General features: G+C 46.1%; 1 protein-coding gene across 1 annotated transcript in view; it reads right to left on the reverse strand.

Moving 5' to 3' along the window:
* YES1 (YES proto-oncogene 1, Src family tyrosine kinase) overlaps window positions 1-63 on the reverse strand; it is a 78,042-nt gene extending 77,979 nt beyond the window's left edge. Inside the window, exon 1 of the mRNA XM_024757918.1 lies at window positions 14-63. The gene's annotated coding sequence lies outside the window, so the exon portion shown is untranslated. The remainder of the gene's footprint in view (window positions 1-13) is intronic.
* Window positions 64-5,448: the final 5,385 nt, after the last annotated feature.

Genomic DNA, 5,448 nt, shown 5'->3' on the forward strand with positions numbered 1-5,448 from the left:
GCCGCCCGCTCACCGGAACTCGTGCCGCGCCCGACCGGGCTCCCGCGACCTCGCCTTCCGACGCCGGCGCGCGCCCCCTCGGGTTGCGGGCCGCCCTCCAGCTGTCCCGGTCGGCGGCGAGATCGAGTCACTAATCCCGACCCAACATGGCGGCGGGGTCTGGGGCGGATTCCCGAGGCGGTGCAGGCTGAGGGGGCGTGGGGAGGAGGCGCTTCTCCACACTGAAAGCAGGCCCACAGCGCCCCCTCCCCACGCGCGGAATCTGCGGCTCGGCTGCCGCGGAAGATAGGGTGGGGTGCCTCGGCCTTTCTCCTTTCCTCTCGCCCCGCTCTCTGTAGTGCCGAGGGCTTTGTTTTCGTGGGGGAGTATAGGAGTTTGGGGGGTTGGCTGTTTGCTCTTCAGAACTATGCTTCCGCACCCTTTGTCGTGCATAGTAAAATCTCAGCCCAGCCACGGGGGTGTTACTAACACCCTCATCACCAGCCTGATCGCCGTCCAGAAACGCTCGCGTCTGGCCTCCTTCCGATCCAGGGATCCTGTCCCAGCCCCAGGAGCTTCCTGTTGACTGTAGGTCGAACCAGCCTTGCCGGGAGAGGGAACCAAAGCCGAGTTTTGTTGGCGACTCTCCCAGTAATGGTGGCTTTGGCTTGTCTTGGGACAGCGTGTACTTAGGCGATGCTGGCAACGTCCCAGAGGAGGAACTGGGGCAGGTGTTATTGTCCCGTTTGACAGCTGTGGAAACTGAGGCTGCCACCCCAACGAACGTGGAGCAGCCACAACTAGAATCCTGCTCATCTGAATCCGAGCACCTTTCCTACTGGCCTTGCAGCCAGCCGCTGAAGCAGAAGGAAGAGGGTCCAGAAGGTCCAGAAGGACCTGGGAAAAAATGAGGATCAGCCAGTGTCCAGAAGGGCTGAATATTGAGTGTCTTCTGCTGAAATCACTTCTGCCCTGACAGACTCTCAGATTAACTTCCTCTTCGTATTTCCTCTTTGGTGGGGTTATCAGAACTATTAATGTTGGTACTGTTGGTTTCCTTTGTGGTTTTTAGCGAAATTCAGAATCATCTTCGACAAATACGAAATGGTACAATCATATGTGCCAGTATTCGGGTATTCTAGAAACTTAGGAAGTGCATATAAGGGTTTGAAAAAATTTTTTTTTCAGCTCACTGAATGAGCCAAATATAGGCGTAGGCATTCACATTAACTAAAAGGTAACATCGTGCTTTATATGATTTAGCTGCTAAAACTTCATTTGCCCTTGACTGTCTTGGTTATTAAAATTTTCATGTAAATTTATATTTAGCTTTTTTTTTAAACTAGAAAATAAATTCCTTGAGCTGCTACTTTTCTAAACTTCTGTGTAAAATAGAGATAGTATTTTTTGTCCTAAACTCTCAGCCTCAAAAAAGTTAACTCAAAAATACTAGTTTACTCCAGTTCAAGGGATGAAGTGGCTTTGGAGATGTTCTGTATGGAGTTTTAAAGATGGGAGAGGATGTCAAAATCCTACATGTTTTGTTATACTCACTTATCTTCACTTTTCTTCCCTTAACCCTCATTTTAATTCTTTTTATTACTTCATTCCCTGTTTTCTCTTTCGGAATATTTGTCTGACAACATCAAGCTTCAGTCTGTAAATATTCTGGAGATTTTTCAATCTGGAGTCTCACTTATTTCCAGGCGTATTTAAAACAAACGGGACAAAGAGAATCTCTAAAGCCTCACTGAGTTTGGTATAATAGAAATTGCTTTCAAGTGAAAATCTGTTCATTTGTGAAAAGGACAAATGAAGAAGCACACCCCTGTGTCCCTCCCACACAGCAGGGAGGTCTGGTATGTATGGGTTAAGGAGTGATAAGGAACCTAAATCATGGAATCCCTGGGCGAGTCTGCTGGATGAAAAAGCTAGGGGAAAGCTTGAAATAAATTAATGAAATAGGTTAAGTCCCTACAAGAGTGAAACACATTGTTTATTTAAGCTTATTAATGCTTACAATTATCTGACTGGTGGAAAGTCTGAAGGATTTGGGGTTTCCTTGGGGCCCACTCCCTCTCACCCTGGAACATGTGATTTTGCCAGGAAGTGGTTGTGTGTGGAATAAACCTCTCCCGCCTGTGTCAGTCATCTGCTGCTGTTGCTGCTTGCATCACTGAGGCTGTGATGATGATTTTCTCTTCCTGGTAACTAGAGAGCCTGCAGTCCTACACAGGGTGCAGGCACTGGTCTCTGCTCTTTAATGACTATCCTCACTACCACCCCCTCCCCCCCAAATGCCTTCCACCATAACCATTCAAAGCTTGGATCTCCTTAAGTCACGGTGCCTCGGGTTATCTACACCACCTCAGCCTTGCCTCCTCCACCTGGCCAATTAGGGCAAACAAATATGAGGAGCCCTCTAAGCAAAGATAGGGAAAATCGAGCAAAAGGCAAGTATCCATCCATGAATGTTAGGCTTGTTGTGCCAAGCTCTGTGGTGAGATGCTGTACAATTTCTGATGGTTTCATCACCTCCAGGACTGGTGCTCACCTGGGCAAGGTCTGTCTAAGAGAAGCACTCCACTGGATGTGTAAGGACACCTCCTACAATGAATAGATACAAGAAACGGTGATCTTATGTGAGCTGCAGCAAATCCAGCCCATCGTTTTGCCCTGTTTTGTTGCTCTCTCCAGTGTCTAACTTACTGCCTGCCTGGTCTACAATCTTAGATTTCTACCCAGTGCCTGGTGTGCCTCCCCAGCTCCGGGACTATTTGTTGGAAATCTAGTCTTTGCTGTTGGAATCTACTTGGGCGTCATCTAGGTTTATTTTTCTGACTTCAGTTCTTCCTAGTTCTCCTGTAGTTTTGTCCCAGGCCTGTTATACCTAGCGAAGTCCCTACCAGTGTCAGCAGCTCTAGCTCCCCGGGTACCACTCTGCCTGTTCCTAGATAGCCTTTGCCATCACTTCAGACTTTCTTGCTCTCAACTTGGTTCATCACTCTGTTCTGTGACAGCAGTTTCTAAGCTGGATGGCACTTGGCATCTTCTCACATGCTGTCCACCTTGCAGAATATAGCATGCAGTGGACACCTTTTGAGGGTGTCTGTTTAACCCAAGGTCCTCTACTCTGAGAACCAGTCCTCTCCCAATAGCCGGAGTGTAGCCCTTTGATCTGAGTACCCCCTACTTTCAGGCTCCAGCTTGGAATTTGGAATTTTGAGGGAGTGACACAAAGGTGACTCAGAGGTTATTCATGATGTTGTGGTGGAGTTCAGGGTGAGTGGCATAAGGTGAGTGTCCAGGGGTAGGGAGGGCCCAGGAGCAGCAAGTGTCCAGTGCTGCTGGTGCCTGCATCCTAAGCAGACCATCCCTATGGCAGGACCTGGACTCTGCCCCACCTCCCTTGGTTCTTGCCTGAGCCTGCTCCACCAATCCTCCTGTTCATTCCCTGAACTTCCAAAATTAAATTCTCTTTCTGCTTAAATTAAGTAGAGACCTTCTGTTCTTTGCAAATAAGAGCCACTGTTAGTTTCTGCTACTTACTCATACTGCTGACAGTAAACTCAAGGGCTGTGAGGGCAGCACCTCCTGCCCCCTGCACACAGTGGGGATGGGTGAGGGCTGGGGGGAGCTCGTTTTCAGGGAGAGGATGAAGCAGATACATAGAAGTTTTTCCGGGGATAAGAGCTTGTAGGACCCCAATGCCAACTCTAGTTGCCTTGAGCCACATGTAAGACCCCAAGAATAGAACATAGCTGGCAAATCAGTCCGTCCTCCAGCTGCCAGGGGCAGTCATTTTTTTTTTTTAATTTTTTATTTATTTTTGGCTGTGTTGGGTCTTCGTTGCAGTGTGTGGGCTTCTCACTGCAGTGGCTTCTCTTGTTGCGGAGCACGGGCTCTAGGTGTGCAGGCTTCAGTAGTTGCAGCACGCGGGCTCAGTAGTTGTGCCTCACGGACTCTAGAGCGCAGGCTCAGTAGTTGTGGCGCATGGGCTTAGTTGCTCCGAGGCATGTGGGATCTTCCCAGACCAGGGATCGAACCTGTGTCCCCTGTGTTGGCAGGTGGATTCTTAACCACTATGCCACCAGGGAAGTCCAGTCATTGCTTTTACATCACAGCAGGCATCTACCCTTTCTCCCAGAGCACTACCTCCATCCTCAAAATCCTTCTCAACACAACGATTCAGGCAGCAAACACTTGAAATTGTTGTTAGATATTGCAACCCATTTGATACCTCTGCCCTATAGGCTTATAATTTCCTCCCAAAATCTATATGTGCAAGTCCTGTAGCCATTCCCAAGTGTTTGACCTGATACATTAAGCTGATGTGTGGTCAGTGTCTCTGACAGTGAGTATAAATACGACCGAAATTGCTACCAGATTGCTACTTCCTGGAAAACTTTACAAATGGGTTATAAAAAGTAGAACATAACTTTGCTTAAATGCAAGAAGTTAGAATGTTTACCTACATCAAAGGTTTAGAAAAGAAACTATACATCAGTCATGCTCTTATCTCTTAAATTAACTAACATCAGATCATGAAACATAAAGGACTGGAATCAGGGAACTCTTTTTTATTAGATATTTTGCAAGCTAACACTGCGGTTGGGGTTTAAAAATATGTTTGGAATGAATCTATGTCTTTGAAAAACTCTTTTAACATTGTGTTAAAGCTATGCTTTCTTTTTGTACTTTCAGTGGTATAGATCATTATTTTTTGCATTGTGTCTGAGCAATTAAAATCTGACAAGATCGTATTATATGATGTACACCATAACGCACTTTTAATTCTTTAGCAAAGTGTATTTATGCTTCTTTTATTTGTATATAAAGAAGGCTTTTGAGTACTTGAAATAGCTACTTAATTGCTCTTCTTTCTAGGGGAATATCTTACATAACAAATATCTAACATAAGATCTATGCTTTGATGAAATGTCTTAGGTCATGTGAATGAATTAATGTGACTGCAACACCGATACCAGGGTTGTAAAAACCATGGCTGTCTCTTATTGAGCCCTTACCATATGCCAGGTGCTTTACCTGAGTCATTCACTGAATCCTCATAATCCCTTTGGAGGTTAGTAGTATTATTCCCATTTGCAGATTGGATCCCATTGCAGAAAAGAAATTGTTTCTTAAATGTATTTCAATGACTATGTAAAACAGCATTTGTTTCTCCAAATTCTAAAATAATTAAAATTGGTAAACTGCCTTTATAATTAGGAAACATAAATAAGAAATGTGGGATTCTACAAATTTCATAGGAAATTCTTTAATGTATAATCTTGTATCTCTAAGAAAGGGTTGGGGACAAACTTAAAAGATGCATGAGAGGGCTTCCCTGGTGGCGCAGTTGTTGAGAGTCCGCCTGTCGATGCAGGGGACACAGGTTCGTGCCCCGGTCCGGGAAGATCCCACATGCCGCAGAGCGGCGGGGCCCGTGACCCATGGCCGCTGAGCCTG

The sequence above is a fragment of the Neophocaena asiaeorientalis genome, unplaced genomic scaffold (assembly GCF_003031525.2).
Source record: "Neophocaena asiaeorientalis asiaeorientalis breed wild unplaced genomic scaffold, Neophocaena_asiaeorientalis_V1.1 scaffold142, whole genome shotgun sequence".
NCBI lineage: Eukaryota > Metazoa > Chordata > Mammalia > Artiodactyla > Phocoenidae > Neophocaena > Neophocaena asiaeorientalis.